This window comes from Cupressus sempervirens, chromosome 7, assembly GCF_028749045.1.
Source record: "Cupressus sempervirens isolate cs-2001-9-10 chromosome 7, ASM2874904v1, whole genome shotgun sequence".
Taxonomy (NCBI): Eukaryota; Viridiplantae; Streptophyta; class Pinopsida; order Cupressales; family Cupressaceae; genus Cupressus; species Cupressus sempervirens.
In genome coordinates, this window is record NC_143124.1 from 59711950 (window position 1) to 59732900 (window position 20951).

Below are 20951 nucleotides of genomic sequence, written 5' to 3' on the forward strand. Positions count from 1 at the left end.
TGTTTCAATAACTCTTATTAATTTTTATGATATTATTTTAGTTACATATAAACCACATATTATAGAGCTCAAAGTCACGAATATTTTCATATAGATTTTATAGTGTTTTAATTAGATATAGTATATTGTGATGAAAAAATTCTATGACATATTTGAACACTCAAAAAGATGTCAATTTTGCGAAAGAGAAAATATTAAATAATACCAATTTAAAAATAAAATAAAAGTATTAAATTATATCATTTTTAAAAAAAAAATTATATGATGTTCTAGAAGAGAGAGTCCTCTTCTAGAATGTATAATTTTTCTTCATGTTAGAATATATTTGTTATGAAAAATCTGGTGGGAGATGAAAACTACTGATTTGAGGTGAGTTGAAATTTTAATCATTATAAAGGATAAAATATAGATCTAAAGTCAATTTTTATTTTTGATTATTCTAGATATATATCTTATCTATAACATAGTTTGAGCTCCAATGGAAATAAGTTTATTTAGATATAGTTTTGTGCTGGGAAGTAAACCCCTAATTTTTAGCAATTTTCAACAACTAAAAATTTACCTATAAAAATCATAAAAATATATCAATTCTTATTCCAAATAATTACTAAAATTTATAATACTAAACTTCATCCATTTCTACATATTTCATTAGTTTACTTCATTCTCAAATTCTAAATAATAATACAAGTTTTATGTCATTGAAGGTGAATAGTTATACTTTTGTTAGCCTTTTTCTTTATTTCCTTGTAATTCTTGGAATTTATATAAACCATTGTCCACTTCACCCATTCTAGTTACTTCATAACTATTGTTCACATCCTTGACAAAAATTGTTAGTGTAAAATTATATCTTACATCCTTGATTGACAATTTTAAATATAGTTCAAGAAGATTTGTTTGTTAATTCAAGATCAAGCTTCACATTTTTAAATATTTTATTATTTGCTTGAACATTTCCATTTCCCTTAACTACAAGAGAATTTTTATCTCCCAAATATATTTTCTCACCATTTCTTTTATTTAATGATACAAATTTCTCCTTATTATTTGACATATATTGTGTAGCACTAGAATCAATTATCTATTCATCCTAAAAGAGAGTTATTTTCCTGAAGAGCTACACAAAAAGTATTTATTTTGCAATCATATTATTTATGATTTTTTTTTTCCTTTTCTATAACAGAAAAACTTTTGTAACAATCATTTTCTTTGTGTTCTTGTTTGACATGGTAATCACGTTTCCACTTGCTTCTATTTGCATTCTTTTGTATCATTTTTTATTCACATACTTCCAATTCCTTTGTTTAGATTGATTATCTTGATCCCTTTTATGACATTATTTCCCTTTCACTATAAATGCTTAAGACTTAAATTCAACAATAAATGATCCTCTTTCTTTTATTTGACATTTTTCTTTCTAAATTAACTTTGCACACAAATCATTATATTTAATATCTTTTAATTTATCTACAATATCAATATATCAAACCTTTAGATTTGATCCTAAAAAAACTCCGAATTTGATCTATCAAACCTTCATTCTCCTTTTTCTCAAAATATCAAACAAGCTATAATAGATCTGGCTTTGATACCATGAATGATTTGAGTAAATATGCAAAACGAATTCACAAAGCCCTTAAATAAGCACATGTAGTAAACTTGATACAAAGAAGAAAAAGACAAGAGGAGGCAAGGGTTTGCTTTGAAAATATGAAAATTGTATTATCAGATAAACAAAAGATGCATATTGTTACAAAAGATCAATCCTTATAAAAGTAGACCAAAACCTGAAAGTGTAACCTAAAAAGTTACAAAGGGTAACCTAAAAGGTAAAAGCTATTTAATAATTACTAATTAATTATTAAATAGAGAATGCAAAGAAATCTTAAGAAGGGAGAAAAGGTTGAAATTAAAGAAACCATTTCTCCCTTCTTAAGAACTCTCTTAATGAACCTTTTGCATTCTCTATTTAACAATTAACTCGTAATTATTAAATAGTTTTTGCCTTTTAGAACTTACCCTTTGTAACTATTGATCTAATATTGATTTTGACGAGTGTCTATACACTTAAGTTATTTACTTAGTTCATATTTAACAAGTAGTATACGCCAAGTACAACATGTATAAGTTAGAGCATGTTGAGTCAACAGTGAGTGTCGAGTCACTCATGTGTCAAGTCACTTAAGTGTTGAGCACACAGTGTATGCCGAGTGATTCAAGAGTTGAGAAAATAGTGCATGCCGAGTCATTCAGATGCCAAGTTACAATATTGAAATAAATATATGTTGAGCATCAGGGACTATAGATGTCGAGTAACATAGTTTTTTCATAGTTGTTTGTATTGGCACAAACTACTATGTAAACCATTTTTGAGCTGACTTACAGATTGAATTATGATATTTTGGTGATAAGGAAAAATCTTAGTATGGAATCCTTATGCATTTCATGCATCCAATAAGGTAAAGCAGAGGTTTACGCAGTAAAATGGATGAATCACAGCTATTGATTCATACTTAACCCTAAGTCACCTAAGTCTTATTAAGGAGGACAAAGAAAATTAGATCAAGGAGATTTTTGCATGCTGAAAGAAAATTAGGACACTCGTGGTAACCAAGGTATTGTGATCTAAATTGAATTATAGAATTAGTTAAGAAGAATAGAGGAAGGAAATAGTGAACAATAGAGAGACATCTGATCAAGAAGGATCTTGAGTACACAACAACATAGAGGTGATATGTCATTAGTTAGTAGAGTGTTAATTATAGGATCAATGCTAAGACATTTTAACAAGTTAATTAGTTAAATATCTTAATAGTGTAGTCCTAAATGTTATATAGAAATCCTCCAATAAGGTGCTTACTTAATAGTCTTTATCAGTCTAATAAGGTGAAATCATTTAACAAGGTAAGACCTAATAGTCTTTGTTAGCCTTTAACAGGGCATACCTTTCATAGTGTAGATCATGTTTCATGATCAAACATTGTAACCTTCATTGGATACACTTTAATACTAAAGATCTATGGGTGTCATCCCCACCCCAATTTTACCTTCTCATTGGAGGGTTTCTAGATTATCATATCTAGTGTCATATGTGTGAATGCTTACTTGTTTACATGCTTTAGATGTACATGATTTACATGATTTTTTAGTTTACTTATTAAATATGTGAGATGGATGTGCAGTGAATATTTTATGGGTTAAAGTTTGAAGCACTAAATTGGTATCAGAGCCTAGCTCTCAAAAAAAAAAAACTTTGCAACTTTGAGGAAAGATCTCAAAAATGGGAATCTACAAGTTGGGAAAGATATTGAGAACTGAGAGATTGAAATACATATTATTTGACATCAGTTGAATGAAGAAAGAGAAGATTTAAAGAAATCATTAAAGAGAAGGAAAGAAATTGCTATTCAAGAGAATGACACACAATACAAAGAGATAAACACTACTAAGGTATTTGCAATTGGAAGTGTTGGAATTACAAGTGGGAAGAGTAAACTTCTCACGGGGGGGTGGGTGTGAATTAGTAGTTTAAACTTCAACCCATAAAAATTTCACCATTCATTCATCATATGCATTCAACATGTAAACTAAGATAACATGTAAAGAATATGCATCTAAATCATGTAAAGATGTAGGTAATCACACACATAACACCAGCTATGATCACCCAGAAACCCTCCAAGTGACATGGTAAAACTAGGGTGGGAATGACACCCACAAATCTTCACTACTAGAGTAATAAAGTGTATCTAATCAAGGTTACAATGATTTGACCATGAATCGTGGTCTACCCTGTGAAATATCTGCCTTGTTAAAGTCTTACAAAGACTATTAGGTCTCAACTTGTTAGAGGATTTCAACACCTTTTTAGGACTACTCTATTAAAAGATTTAACCAAAATCACCTTTTAAAATGTCTTCGCACAGATCCTACGATTGGCACTTGCTTGCTTGATAATAGATTACCTCTACAAAATGACTTTCGATCCTTTGCCATCAGATGTCTCAATGATATATCCTTTTCTCTATTCTCTGTTCTTCTCTAACTGATTTTGCAATTCACTCTTTCTTCTAAGTCACCTTGAATTCTCTACAAATGATCTTGTTCGCTCATCCAATTCATTCACTCACCCCTTGTTACTTCATAAAGAGTTTCAGGCTTCGTCCTCCTTAAGATGACTTTGATGGATTAGGATTAAGTATGAATCTATGGATGAGATTCATCCATTTTTCCACTAAAACCTTTCCTTTTTTGATTGGCTGCATGTAATTACACAGGGAATCCAAATATCGATTTGTCCTTATGTCCAAAAGATCATAATCTACCTTTAAGTCATCTTTAAAATGGTTTACATAGTTTTTTGTGCCATTACAAACAAAAATGTCAAAACTATGTCAATCAACATATGAAGTCACTAATGCTCAGCATGCGCTATATTTTTGTTCTTGACTTAGCACCTACACTACATGGTATCTACTATTTACCCAGTGCCTAGGTCATTTGGCATGGTCTATCTACTTGGTGCTTGAGTGACTTGGCACATGAGTGTCTCAACACTCATTACAACTTGGTATGGTCTAATATTTACATGTTGTGCTCGACATGTATTACTAGTTTGGCATGAACTAAGTAAATGGCTTAAGTGTGTTGACACTCAATTGCCAAAACCAATATGAGATCAACAATGTCTGCATTTGACATGAGTGTAAAAAAACTTGAATATACATGATTAATCTCAATCCTCTCAAGCGTAATATATCCATGACTTAACTTACATACAAAACTTCAAAATTCCAAAATTTGGAATAACCTCTATACCTCAAAATTGTTAACTCCCTCTGCATTAGTGTGTCTATTATGTATCTAAAATATGTGCTCCCTTTCACTTCAATTTGTTGTATCTTATACTCTTTCATCTAATATGCTTTGTCTTAGTTAATATCTATATCTAATTACTTCAATTTTGTATCTCCCCCATTTTTTATTGTGTTTTGTTTCTATCTCCTCTTTATTCTCCCCTATTTATTGTTATATCTCCCCCTTTCTTTATTCTCCCCCTTTTTGACACTTATATCAAATGGGCTATACATGTATAGTGTGTTTGTCCAAAAAATATTTATGGACATCCATTATGATTTTGACGGCTGCATCCCAATTGTCACATGCAACATCCAATGACTTGATTTGGATTGCAAGCTTGGTAGCAAGGTGCACTAGGCCATCTAAAGTAGAAAGATTTGGGTCTTTCTTTAGTAGAGTCTCGACATAACCTAGTTTCTTATGTAGTATCTGCATGTGTGGGGTAAGGGATGCCTATATACATGTCAATTTGGCTCTTATGCTAGCCTCATCTGTTGTCAGTACAACTAATTGACTTTTCCTAAAAGTTTATATGAAAGATTTGAACAAAAATGACATTATTAAGGCACAGATAGATAAAGCCATAAAGAAATATGTTGTTAGATTTGTTCCTAAATATAGGGCATTTAGCATACTATAGAACAACGTTGAGGATGTTGTACGAATGTCCAAACATTTGTGGAAGATCACATATGGACTTGCCACAATGAAAGAAGGTGAACAAGAACCCATTGAAGTTAAAGATGATGAAGATGATGAAACTGAAGAAGGCACAATTGAGGGAGGCACTACTATGTACATAAATGATCAAGCAACAACTGAGGTAGAGCAGCAACAAGAACAGAGTGTACAAGATACACAAATGCCAAAGGTCAATCCTCCACAGATAATAAGAGTAAGTACTAAAACTATCACATTAAAGGATGTTTATAATCTCACTGTTTAGAATATCAATCCCTTAACAGAAGAAGACATGAAAAAGATACTTGACCAATCTACACTACATGCCAAATTATGTGACAACCCTATATTGGTGAGTGTAGATGAACTTTAGAAATCAATGACTAAATTTACAAGGGAGGACGTGCAAACACAAGAACCACCTACCATCATTTCTCAAGTCACTAGTGTTAGTACACACACATGTGCCACTCCAATCTCAAGAACTATAACAAAGGATTCAACAAATAAGGTTGAAACAATTAGAGAAGATGAGATGGAGACCTAGAGTCAAATAGGTAAGATATATTCATTTGCACCTCTAGCATAATTTCAACATGTAATTCAAAGAAATGAGGTAGAAATGGACAAGCCTAAAGAGATTGATTTGACATCCAAGCTGAAGGAGCAAGTAGCACTTCAAACATTGGTTACACTACCAATATCTGGAACTCCTAGTCACACTCTTCAAAGGCCGAGCATAGATGTAACACCTTTGCAGTTCTTAGTGCTAAGTCTAAGTTCATCAAAGGAAAAAGAGATAATAACATATGTAGATGTAAGAGTAGATGAAGAAATTGTTTTTCTAAAATATGATTATGCCACAATAACAACTTAGAAAATGGGTATACTTCAAGAAGCTCTGGCTAGAAAGAAACATCAAGAATTGCTTAGAAGGGAGCATAGGGAAAATAAATATTTTCTTGATATCAAAGGCATCTTCTTAGATGCAATCAATTTTCCTACTCTAGATCAATCCAAGCCAATTATTGAACAACTGACTAACATAATGGAAAAGGTAAGTGATGCAGACCTTGATACTAATGCAAAGTTATTTGAATGGTTTGAAAAGAAGTTTCAACATAAATTGAATGAGAAGATATATAGTGAGATAACACTTACACAAGTTGCTTTGGCCACTAAGATAGAGAGTGTGAAGAAGGTACTTGAAAATATTTTCTCTCTATACACCAAACTATGTAATCTCACATTCACTGATTTTTTTAGTGGTGAATCTTCACATATTGGTTATTTTGTATCTTTGGGAAATTGCAATTTGGCAAGTATAACCTACATATGGGGTCAATACCGAGACATTAAATAATTTGGATCCAAATCCCAAGCTAATCACTCATTAGTTTACACATAATTGGTCCTAAATCCTAGTTCAATTACCAATTTAATCTACACTTAGAATACAATTATTTAAAAAAAAATTCCAGACTTTCCCTAATGTTTTCTTATTGGACAATGTTATTTCACCTTTAAAATAAAATAATATTTTCCCTTGGGTTGAGCATCGCCTATGATTTTACTCACATGTGTCTCCAACAACCCCCATTTAGCCAACTATTTTGGTCTTTGGGACAGGTGGCCTAATTTCGGGAACATTTAGAGTTTATGGTATGGAATTTAAAATTAGGCCCAAAATAGATCTAAAGCCATTGATCTATATTACATCGACGGTCCAAATTAATTCTTTTCACCATAAAAATGATAACATTAAAAGTGATGAAAACCAAGTTGGCAATAAAAAATGACACATTATTAATTGAATTTTAATGCATTGGGAAACTACAAGTACACTATATAGTGAACACTTGGCATATGGATCATAGACCACTTCTGCCACTATAAATTCACCAAAAAATTAAATAATCTATTTTTGGATATTGACATATTAGCCAACTATATTAATATTTTGTGTTATAAGAAATAATTAATTTGCCTCTTGCATTACAAAAATGTTTCACCAACAAAAAAAATTGCCTATATTTATTTTCATACCAAAAAGAAAAAATTTAATTTGGCACAGTTATTATTAAATTTTGATATGGAAAGGAAAATTTTTCCAATAGAAAATAAATTTCTCCCTTGGCTCAAATGAAAAAATTGCCCTCGATTAGAATTTTTTCTTGCATATTTAATGTCAAATTTGCCAGCATTTTACATATTTTTCTTAGAAGGGGTTTCTTAAAGTTATCCCTACTCACACTCTTCACACAAGAAATAAGGAATCACATCCTAAACTTGGAGAGTCACATGTAGTCATCCAGAGCTAAATTTCCCATGACTCTGAATCAAAGTGAGAAACACATCAAGACATTATTACAAACATAGAGTTAGTTAGCAACACTATCTACAAATGAAGCCAACATAAGGACCAACTTAAGAAGCATCCAAACTACATTGACTCCTCACATGGAGATTCTGCACGAGTTAGTTTATCTAGAAAGTCTTATGAAGAAAGACCCCAATCTTTTTACATTAGATGGCCTAGTACACCTTGCTACCTAGCTGACCATCAAACTTAAATCTTTGGAGGTAGCTTGTGACAATTGGGATGTTGCTCTTGAGATTGTTCTTGAGTTCCATAAATCTTTCTCATTCAAACACACTATTAGTGTATAACCCATTGACATTAATGTTAAAAAAGGGAGAAAGACCAATGAGGGAGTAAGAGCATGGGGGAGAAAACATGAGAGAGTAAGCAAAGAATGAGCAAGTGAAAGAGTATCAGTTGAGACACATCTGCTCAATAGTAGTAAGATTTTAAGTATAGAATACATCAAAAAACTCAAGGGGGTGTAGGAGTTATAAGATTTTGAGGTATAAGCTAGTACAAAATTTTGTTATTTTGTAATTTTATAAAAGAAGCCAAGTATTTTTGTTATGTTATGATCATAAGAACAAAAGTACTAATGTATGACCAGGTGTTTTTGACACTCATGTCAAAGGGGGAGACTGTTGATCTCAAATTGGTTTTGACAAGTGAGTTTCTATATAGTTAAGTCCTTTACTTAAATCATGTTTAACAAGTAATATATGTCAAGCACAACAGGTATAAGTTAGAGCATGTTGAGTAAATAGTGAGTGTTGAGTAGATAGTGTATGCCAAGTGATTCAAGAGCTGAGCAAGAAGTACATGCCGAGTCATTCAGATGCCAAGTCACAGTCTTGAAATTAATAAATGTTGAGCATTAGGGACTATAGATGTTGAGTAACAAAAAATTTTCATAATTTTTTGTATTGGCACAAACTACTATGTAAACCCTTTTTGAGCTGACTTACAAATTGAATTATGATGTTTTGGTGATAAGGATGAATCTTAGGTTGGAATCCCTATACATTTCATGCATCCAATTAGGTAAAGGGAAGGTTTAAGTGGAAAAATAGATGAATCATAGCTTTTGATTCATACCTAACCCTAAGTCACCTAAGTCTTCTTAAGGAGGACAAAGAAAAAGAGATCAAGGAGAGTTTTGTATGCCAAAAGAAAATCAAGACATTCATGATGACCAAGGTATTGTGATCTAAATTGTATTACAAAATCAATTAAGGAGAACAAAGGAAGGAAATAGTGAACATCAAAGATACATATGATCAAGAAGGATCAAGTACAGAGTAGGATAGAGGTGATCTATCATCAAGCAATAGAGTGTTAATCACAAGATCAATGTTGAGACATTTTACTAGGTGAATTAGTTAAATCTCTTAACACAGTAGTCCTAATAGGCTATATTGAAATCCTCTAATAAGGTGCTTACTTAATTGTGACTTGAAGTCCTTTAACAAGATACACTTCTAATAGGGTGTTGAAATCCTTTAACAGGATAAGACCTAACCATCTTTGTAAGCCTTTAATAGGGCATACTTTTCATAGGGTAGATCATGTTTGATGAGCAAACATTGTAACCTTCATTGGATACAATTTATTACTATAGCAGTGAAGACTTGTGGGTGTCATCCCCATCCCAGTTTTACCTTCTCATTGGAGGTTTTTTGGGTAATTATATCTAGTGTCATATGTGTGAATGGTTACTTGTTTACATGCTTTACATGGTATTTCAGTTTACTTATTGAATATGTGAGATGGATGTGTGGTAAATATTTTATGCATTAAATTTTGAAGCATTGATTCATCACCCTCCCCCCCCTCGCAAGAAGTTTACTTTTCCTATTGTTATTCCAACAATAACTTTTTAGGTTGCACTTTCAGGTTTTGATCTCCTTTTATAAGGAATGATCTTTTGTAATAATCTACATCTTTTCTTTATCTAAGAATATAATTTCCACATTTTCAAATAAATCCTTTGCCTCTTCTTATCTTTTTGTTTTCTATGAATGGCTTTCTACATGCGTGTATTCGAGGGCTTTGTGGACTTGTTTTTCATATTTTCACAAATCTTTCATGGCATTAGAGCCAAATTTGTTGTATCTTGTTTAGTATTTGGAGAAATAGGAGAATGGGGATTCAATACATGAGATCTACAATTTTTAAGTTATTTATTGAGAAAATAATGGGTCACTAATTTTTGGAGAAGTATGAGGCCAAACAGACATCACAGATTGATCCAAAAGACATCAAAATGCTTGTTTCCATATAAAGTTTGTCCATTTTGGACAACATTGATCTAGGAGGCAAATTTTTTTTTTCCCAAAATGCCATATGCCTTCCTTCATGCACTCCAAGGTGATTTAAAAACAAAATTAAAAAAAGGCTTTAGGCCATTTTTTGGCCCACAACCCCCTTTTCCAACACCAAGCAGTGCTTTCTGGCACCACAAAGGTGCCTTCCAAGATTTCAAAGTTTCTTTGTGTTGGTATAGCCTTTCTCAGACCCAAGTGATTTATCCAAGCCATCTATTTCCGCCACTACCTTTAGATATATTTTTCTACTGCCATCGCCGAATAAGATTGTGTTGTTGTTAGGATCTCCATAGTGTCACCATTAGGACCACCACACCATTTGGACCTCCACTATCGAGCCATCCCTATAACAACCATTGCTACACCACCAACAGATATGCTTCCCTTTGGCCCTTCTACATCCTCACCCATGTGGTATCACCAACACCTACCATGTGTTAGGTTCCATGTTAGCACCTACCACATGTTAATTTCCATGTCATCTTTTTTGGGCCCACTACCATGTGGCAGTCTTTTTTTCCTACAACGGTAACATAGCCCTCAATTTTTATATAGTGAAATACTGATGTCAACATGATGTCAATATTACATCATAGCCCCTACATGCCCTTCAGGTCCCTTTTTAGATTAGCTATTGGTTTTTTGGCCGTATCTTGAGCATACAAAGGTATTTTTTATATTCAAAAGAAACATTGAAAAGCTAGTTCTGAGACAGAGAAAATGGTGTAGGAATTTTTAAATTTTGATGCATTTTTCTTGCCTATTTAGGGAGTCAAATTTGGGTGTTTTTCTTTTCACTTTGGAGGGTTTATCTTGAGTATCCCAAATCTATTTTTCAAAAATGCTATATTTTGGGAAAGCTTATTCAGTACTCTTTCTCAAAATCTAGTTTATCTTCTAGATTCTACTCTAAGATCTTTCTATTATGGTTTTCTCTTTATTGTACTATGGTGGATATCTTGGGTTTGTTAGGTCTAGGGATCATTTTTGTGGCATGGGATTTCTTCTTTTAGTTGTACTATATGTTGTAACAACTCTTTGCCCTTTTTTTATCATTGCTAATATTATTTGTATACATTTTTAAATGCACTAAGATAAAGTGTCATATGGCAGTTGTATTTTTGTTTCAGTAGTTTTTCCTTATTTTGCCTTCTGATTTAGGCAGTATCATCTGATGATGTAGATTATTGTATTCTTGGGATTACCCACATCTTGTGCCTTATTTTACATACACTACTCATGATTAAAGTGCCATAGAGGATGATGTGTTGCCTTTTCTTGCCATCTTCCTTTGTCTAATGAGCTTCCCTTATGAGACATTAGCCTCATGATGTGTCTGAGATTGATTACCTCAATACACACATATGTACTCTTTTATGCATCTTGATTGTGTTTCCTTAACTTGCAATTTTTTTGGACCACTTTTCTAGTTGCCTATCACATCACCCTTGTCTACATTAGGGGCAATTCTTCTATTGTTTCTCATGCATCCCTAGTTTGATGGAGTGAGCTACATATTTAGTTTTTGTTCCTATGTACTAAGTGGATGCAATGGTTGGGTACCTATGTATTTTGGTGAGATGGATCATTTACCATATAGACACTCTTCTTTTCATTCCTACTTTGGTTGCAACCTTCCATATTTGATTGATCAACTCTTCAGACTTTGATGTTTCATGCCATCTATATGTTTGAGTTCAGTTGTTTTCCTTTATGTGCCTCCTAATTCGATGCAAATTACAGTCTTCTCTACTTGGTCAGGTTCTATTTTAGCAGATGTTCTTCATATCAGTAATTAATTTTGACAAAGCTTTGTAGCCTCTATATGCTTCAGTGGTTTTCTTCATGATTTCTCTTTGTTCCTATTTTCTGGAACAATCCTCTAGTGGGAGGCTTCTGTAGTCCTTCACTAAGTTTTTAGCTATCTCTTTTTGGAGTAGAGCTTTTCCCACCTGATTTTCTCTATTTCTTTGTTTCATAGAGATTTCGTTGTGATTGGCATTGCATTGTAATTTCCTTGCTTTTTATGCTTGTTTTTAATTACATTGTTGCTTATCTTAAGGGGGTGTTAGAGAAAAAGTTTAATTTAATTTCATTAGTTAAATTACCTTTTCACCCTTCTTAAGATATTTTCTTTATTTACATTTTGCTATTTAATAATTAATAATTAATTATTAAATAACTTTTAGCTTTTAGGTTACCTTTGTAACTTTTTAGGTTACCCTTTCAGGTTTTGATCTCCTTCTATAAGGATTGATCTTTTGTAATAATTTACATATTTTTTAATCTAAGAATATAATTTTCATATTTTTAGAGTTGTTGCCCAAATATAAAAATTGCTCCAATCCTTGCCTTTTTGAGCTATGGTTATTTTCAAAATATGCCTCATTTTAGGCATTAAATTGGTCACTTTCCCTCAGAGTTTTTGAGAAATTTCACCCTTCAAAAATCTTTGGCTTGTTCACAGCTCCATTCCACCTTTTGAATTTTTGAATTCCTATTCATGAGTCTCAAATTATCAATGGTTAATGAAAGACACCAAATACATATTTTCAATCAAATCATTAACCATAACCTTTAAAAAGGTTAAGGTTCAATGGCCAAAACACATATTCTCAACCATTAACCTTTGAAAAGGTTAAGCTTAGTTCAGGATCCAAAACACATGTTTCAATTTGAAATCTTAACCATCTAAAAGAGGTTAAGATAAATTTCTGAAACCTGTATTCCAAACCATTAACCTTAACCTCTCATCCAAAAAGTTTAAGATTAGAGGTTCAAAACATGCATTTTCAATATGGTTATTAACCTCCATTTTTAGCTAATAAAATTAAAAAACTGAGAAGTGGAGACAATGGTAAATTATAGCGTCAAAGAGAAGGCATCCAACTTTGACAAGCTTCATATATGGTGAAGAGCTCCAAATTATTCAAAGAAATTGAAAAGTATCTCATAACACATCTTTAAACCTACAGCATAATTAACGTGTTGGAGGAGATTGTTAACATATTTTGACAAAAAATTTAGTGATCCATGTGAGTTTGAATGTACCACCTCTAGCTCGAGCATAGTTGAGACCACGCTCCCTCAATTTTTATTTGCATTTTTTCTCTATTGTGCAATGCAAAGATAACCACAGATAAGGTAAAAGGTAGAGAGCTTGGTGGAATAATTTGAAGTCTTGGAAGATCATGCATGATGATTCACACCTTTCCCTCATGCATTCATAAAAAAAAAAATTTTCCCACAAATGCGAGATAGGGACAAAATAGCTATGCTCACCTGATTTGAACATTTCAGCCAGAAATAGGTGTCCCCTTTTTCTTAGGATTCATTGACATTAGGAGGTTGATTTTCTTTATTCTATGTTGGATTGGGGGATTTTTATTTTATAGCCAAACATGGGGAACATCCTTTCAAAGGGAATTTAGATTGGTGGGTGAATTAAACTTTCATGTGTGAGAAAAGAAAGTAGAAATGTGTATAGCTAATAATTGTTGGACCTAGGACTTTTGATTTACAATATGAGACCACTTATTTACTTAATTCTACCAAAAGGAAAAAAAGATTTTCAATGACTCAATCTATGGATATTGATGATCCTTCTTTGGCTAGGATTGTGGAAGTTTTGTCTGATGCAATAGTTTAGTATATGTTGTCATCCATTAGGAATTCTAGAAATGTTTCCATATGCACCTATATTTGTCAAAGATCCAGAGAGGCAATGGCAGATGTACGGAGTCTATATTTTCCTTGAATAGTTTGTGAAAAGAAAATTATTCACTGATGTTGTTGTGAGCCAAATGGTTTTGTCAACATCTTCATTGGAAGAGTTGATTGTTTATTGTCCCTTCTCTAGAAAGACTTTGTGCACTTGATTGTCTCACACAAGAAAATTGTTGAATCATTTGGACCTCCAGATGGACAATTTGGAAGAGAAAACCCTTGGACCCACTTTCCCTAGCACACTTGATTACATTGCATCTTCACCTTATTTTAAAATTCTTAAGTTGTGGGGTGTCTCATTCAAACAACTACTAACTTGGAATCCCTTTAGAAAACTTTATACATTGGAGCAGTTTGTGTTTGTGAATAGGACACTACTCTTTATAATACACTTCTTACATGTCTAATACTAAAGAATCTAGCTTTACTTGTTTGTGATGGTGCCAAGGTAGTGGACATTTATTTGAAGCTTTTAGAATAGTGCAAGCTTCGAGTTTTTGAGGTTCAAGGTAGTGGACATAATTGCTTCTAAACTTCAAGTTTTTGAGGTTCAAGGGGTTGCTTGGATATGATTGGTGGGGAGGGTCATTACTTATGATAGCTATCAATAGCAAATAATGTTGATAAAAGTGGGCAAATGTGATTGAATATGTTGATCTATTTTATCAGATTCCTACGTAGAGTGTGCCATGGAAATCATCAAATTTTAGAGGGAATGCCAAAGTGAGATATCAATATAAAATTAAGGCATCAAGGAATTATGTAAGGATACAACCATATAAAGTGAAATGTTAAAATTGAGAACAAAAGATTATTCTAAATTTGATTCTTCTTCAACTTCCAAGAACAAAGGAGAAGATCTAATGGCTACCAGCAAGGTTAATTAACCTCTTCTAAATCATATATTCTAGAGGTAGTTATTAATCATGAAGGAGTAGTTCTTTACCTCCATGTATATATAAGGAGTCATTTTTGACTTTGTAAAGGGGAAATTTAGGACTTTGAATAGGAGAAGACTAAGGTTAGATTTTGGTGATAAGATCATATTTGGAAAGTGTGTACAAATTTTATCCTTGTAATAAAAAATTCCTCTTAGGTTCTTTGTGCAAGAAAATAAATGAAAGTTTTATTTGGGTTCTATTCTTTCAAAATATAATTTTTTAAAAATGTTGACTCTCTTTGAAGAGAGCATTTTCATGGTATTGTGTGCAGATGTTTATGAATCTTTGGGTCAAGATTGTGCTAGTGGTAATTATCAAGTGTAGATCTTGATTGTTGTTATTAGTAGTTTAAGTTAGTCTAGAAAATTTTTGAATTTGTGTGGTGTATTTGTCATCAATGGATTTATATTGAAATTTTGAATTTTGATTTCATCTTTATTTGAAAAACTTCAAAATTATATCATATGAGGGAGCTGCCCCACTAAACATAGGAGAAGGTCACATATCAAGGGCCTATCCAACTATTGTGAACAATTTGTCACATACATTGCATTGGGCCATTTTCAAGTGACAAATCTATTTACCAATAGATTTTTGGTGACTTAATTGGGGATCAAGACAAGAAAGATTAATTAGTCACCTATGATGAAACAACATGGTATTGTCGCATGAGAATGTGTTTCCAATTCTCTAGCCAAATCTTGGTTTCCAAGACACACCAAAATATAGTATTTCAGATTTGAACACTCTATCCTAGAGGTGTAGATGAAGTGCATAGAAATATTGTCAAGTAAATCAAATTCTAGAAGAAGAATAAGAAGAATTCGAGGAAATCTTGCGAATAGCTCCTATTGGTCAAAACATTGTGGTGATTGAAAGAATAGTTACTATTCCAAGAAGAAATAGGAAAAATCTTGGTCACATCCAAGATCAAGTGAAAAATAACTAGTAACATGGTTGATAAAATATACCTTCCCTTGAATGAAGGTTGGTGACTCTATTTTAAAGATTGAATATCGATGACTCTATTTGAAGGTGGCAATTCATAATCATGGTTTGGTACAAGGGAAAAGTTGAACATGATAGTGAGAGTGACAATGATGAGGAATACTTTTCATACCAAAAGAAATAGATTCCTAATGAGCCTCTACAGGTAGATTTCTTGAAGGATTTCTATGGAAACAGGAGGCTAGATCCTAGAATGGTTCACCCTTGCTGTAAATTTTTCAAAAGATTGAAAAAGATGATGGAAAAGATTATGGATTTATTTCTCATGATCATGATTATTTATTTGAAAAAGGTTCAACATATAAAGATAAAGGTCTCTTTGCAAAATTCCTTTCATTTAAATTAGCATTGAAGAATAATGGGAATGTCTCTCATTCACCTGTTTCTCAACAAAATTAGATTTTCATTGATCCTAAGAAATGTAGCTTCTTGAAGATTTTCTATGGTGGCCAAAAACTAGATCCAGAAAAGATACACCCCTCTTTGCTCCAAACTTTGAAAAAGATATATGAAGAAGATGGTAAAGATAAATAGTTTTTCTCTCATGGACCAAAAACATTTTCAGAAAGAAGTTCCACATGTGAGCATAAGGAAGAACTTGATCAGAGAAATGATTCATGTGAATCGAGGATGGATAATGGTGGTGCAAAAGGTGTCCCAATGCCTACACCTATTGTTCATTAAAATAATACTTCCATTGATCCCAATCATCTTGAGTTTTTAAAAAGCTTCTATTGCAATGCACACCCGGATCCTACCAAAGTACATCCTTCTTTAATTCAAACACTGGTAGAACTTAAGAAAGAATATCCATGCAAGAATTATTTTCTTGGTAGCAGAATATCTCCAAATCCAAATGTTAGAAAGGACTCATATAAATCTCCATGCATGAAAGAAGATGGGGATCTTATGTCTAATGAAAGAGATGGTGGAGAAATGACATGTATAGGAAAAGATAGATTTGCTAATGTATCAAGGCATCATTATGAAGATTTCAATACCTAGGAGAATGTATTCAATCATATCAATCCCAATGAGAAAGAAAAACAAATATCAAATTTTTCTTGAGGAACTATGCTCATGGTGAATTTCATATTGCATTTATTCCTACTTGGTGCCTCAATGCTTTAGACAATGATTTTCTCTATAGAGAAGACCTTCCTATTAATTCACCCTTAAGCATTAATGATGAGAACTCTATTGCTGAAGTCAATTCTTTAGAATATTTTTCACAATCTTCTACCATTACCATTGATGAAGAAATAACATCAAGTGAAATCTTGTAGAGATCTTCATTAACTCTTGATATTGATGTCCTTACTTTTGAGAATGTTGAGGAGTTTTCAAAAAGTGGTATGATCATCACAAGAGTAAGAGATCATTTTCAAGAGAAAGATGATGAATTGTCAAGCAATTCTTTTCAAGGTTACATGCAAGTGGAATATGAAGCTTTCCCATTTTGTGAAGATGGTTATCAAGAATAATCAATGAACCAAGTTTGTGAAAACATTAATGAAAATTCAATAATAGTTACGATTCAAATGGGAATTAAAGGCAGGCTTCAAGTAAAAGAAGATGACACATAAATTTACCACTCTTCCTCATGCATGAAACCTGAAATTTTAAGTATTCAAGTTCACAAGTCGAGACTACAATGAAGAAAAAATTGTAATGGCATCTCGCACTAGAGAAGTACTTAGCCTTGAAGAAATGTGTTGTGATCTAATGATTGATGAATATGAAGATGAAGACATAGATGATGATGCTCTTTTAAAATAATTTCCCTTACATCAATATCAACTGATAATCCATTCTCTTGATTAGATAGACTCATTAGAGGATGTGCGCACCAAAATGAAAAAGATTATTGTTTCTCCTTTGAGTGATCTAATCGGAGAAGAGGAAGAAATGCATCATGGGATGATCCAATGTGACAATTATGTGCATTAATATTGGAATATTTTCATAGAGAATAAAAACACAATCATCCTTGCAAAAAAGAAAAAGTGTCTGGTGTCAAAAATAAGTTCAATAATTCATGATGACCAATCACTAGAATTCCAAGTAGAAGGCTTGTCAAGTGGAGAAAAGTATCATAAATGCATTCAAAAATTTGAGAGCCTTATCCTTCAACTCTTTCAAGATAGAGTCATCAATGACATGAAACATGAAGAAGAGTTTATTTTGAAGTTAGAGGCTTTTAATGAGACATGGTTATTTTGATACATTCCTTTATTAAGTGATGTAAAGCATGTTAGGAATCTCAAAATTGGAATTCTAAGAGAGAACATATACTTGAGTCTACAAGAACCTGAAAGTTTCCACATGTTAGCATGCCATGGTATTTATTTTCCCCAGCCAGTGAATGGATTCACATGATTATACCTTGAGTCACTAGAGGTAGGGAAACCTGCCTTGTATATAGTCTAGATAAGAGTCTTTGTTGTGTTGTTTTGTTGCACCCACTCTTCCTTTTAGTTGTCCTATTTTAGGTGTTCATTCCCTCCTTTGCAAAGTAGTCCCTCATATGACTCTATATCCCAATGAATAAACCACTACTCTAGTTTCTCTGGATCTTCATCCTTGTCAGTCCTTGTCCCCAGATAGAACTAGTTGTTGCTCAGATATAAAAATTGCCCCAGTCCTCACTTTTTGAGTTATGGTTATTTTAGGAATATGACTCATTTTAAGTATTAAAATGGTCACTTTTCTTTAGATTTTTTGAGAAATATTTTCCTTCAAATATCTTTCGCTTGTTCCTAGCTCCGTTCTACCTTTTGAATTTTTGAATTCTAATTCTTGAGTCTCAAATTATCAATGCTTAATGAAAGACATCAAAATACATATTTTCAAACAAATAATTAACCATTAACCTTTAAAAAGGTTAAGGGTTTGGGGCCAAAACACATATTTTTAACCATTAACCATAACCACTAACCTTTTGAAAGATTAAGGTTTAGGGTCCAAAACACATGTTTTACATTGAAATCGTAACCTCTCCACCAAAAAGAGGTTAAGATAAATTTTGAAAAGATGTATTCCAAACCATTAACCTTAACCTCTCATCCAAAAAGGTTAAGATTAGAGCTTCATGACACATTTTTTCAAGATGGTTATTAACCTCCTTTTTCAGTTGATAAAAGTAAAAGATCAAAAAGTGGAGACAGTGGATAAATTATAGAGTCAAAGAGAAGGCATCCAATTTTGATAAGCTTTGCATATGGTGAAGAGCTCCAAATGATTCGAAGAAACTGAAAAATATCTTATACACATCTTTCAACCTATGACATGATTAATGTGTTGGAGGAGTTTCCTAATACATTTTGGCAACAAATTTAGTGATCCATGTGAGTTTGAAGGTGCCACCTACAACCTGGGCATAGTTGAGACCACACTCCCTCAATTTTTATTCGCATTTCTTCTCTATTGCACAATGCAAACAAAGCCACAAATAAGGTAAAATGTAGAGAGCATGGTGGAATAATTTGAAGTATTGGAAGAGCATGCATGATGATTCACACCTTTCCCTTGCATGTTCTTAAAAAAATAAAATTTTTGCCCACAAATGAGAGGCTGGGACATGGTAGCTACAATTACCCAATTTGAATATTTCAGCCAACAAGAGGTGTCCTCTTTACCTTAGGATTGATTGAGATTATGAAGTTGATTTTCTTTACTCTGTTGGATTGGGTGATTCTGATTATATATTCAAACATGGGGAACACCCTTTCAAAGGGAATTTAGAGGGTTGGATGGATCAAAATTTCATATGTGTGAGAGGAGAAAGTAAAAATGTGTATGGCCAATAATTTTTGGACCCAAGACTTTTAATTTACATTGTGAGACCACTTATTTACTTAATTGTGCCAGAAAGAAAATAAGGTTTTCAATGGCTCAATCTATGGATATTGACAATCCTTCTTTGGCTGGGATTGTGGAAGTTTTTCCTAATGCAATAGTTTAGTATATGTTTTCATCCATTAGGAGTGATAGAGATGTTTCCATATGCACCTATGTTTGTCAAAGATGCAAAGAGGCAATGGCGCATGTACGGTGTCTTTATTTTTGTCAAACAGTCTATGACGAGAAAATTAACCAGTCTCATGTTGTTGTTAGTCAAATGGTTTTGTCAACTTCTTCATTTGAAGATCTGATTGTTTACGATCCCTTCTCTAGAAGGAGTTTGCTCGCCTATTTGTCTCACACAAGCAAATTGTTGAAGCATTTGGAGCTATGAATGGACAATTTGGGAGAGAAAACCCTTGGACCCAGTTGCCCTAGGATGATTGATTATATTGCATCTTCAGCTTATTTGGAATGTGTTAAGTTGTGGGGCATCTCCTTGAAACATTTACCAACTTGGAATCCCTTTAGAAAATTTCATGTATTGGGAGTGGTTGGTGTTTGTGCACAAGACACTACTCTTTATAATATGCTTCTTGCATGTTCGTTGCTGAAGAAACTGGCTTTAGTTGGTTGTGTTGGTGCCAAGGTAGTGGACATTGATTTGAAGCATTTAGAACAATGGAGGCTTTATTTTTATGGTATAGGAGATTTTTTTTGAATGTAACTACTTCTAAACTTCAAGTTTTTGAGGTTCAAGGGGCTACTTGGATATGATTAAGGGGGGATCTTTGCTTATGGAAGCTATCAATAGAAAATAATGTTGATCAAAGTATGGAAATGTGATTGAATATGTTGATCTATTTTATCAAATTCCTATGTAGAGTGTGCTATTGAAATCATCAAAGTTCAAAGGGAATTCCAAAGTGAGATATTAGTATACAATCAAGGCATAAAGGAATTATGTAAGGATATGACCATATAAAGTGAACTGTTAAAATTGAGAACAAAAGATCATGCTAAATTTGATTCTTCTTCAACTTCCAAGATCAAAGGAGAAGATTTGATGACTACCAACAAGATCAAGCATTCAACTATCTTTTAAAAATGTTTATCTCTAGAATCACTCTAGTTAATTTTAGCAAGGTTAATTAACCTCTCCTAAATCACATGTTTTGGAGGTAGTTATTAACCATGAAG

General features: G+C 32.7%; 2 pseudogenes; both read left to right on the plus strand.

Annotated features, from left to right (window-relative positions):
* The first annotated feature begins 13807 nt into the window (after positions 1–13807).
* LOC149545471 (F-box protein At1g10780-like) lies at positions 13808–14602 on the plus strand (annotated as a pseudogene).
* A 5195-nt stretch (positions 14603–19797) lies between these two features.
* On the plus strand, positions 19798–20597 carry LOC149545472 (F-box protein At1g10780-like; annotated as a pseudogene).
* The last annotated feature ends 354 nt before the right edge of the window (positions 20598–20951 follow it).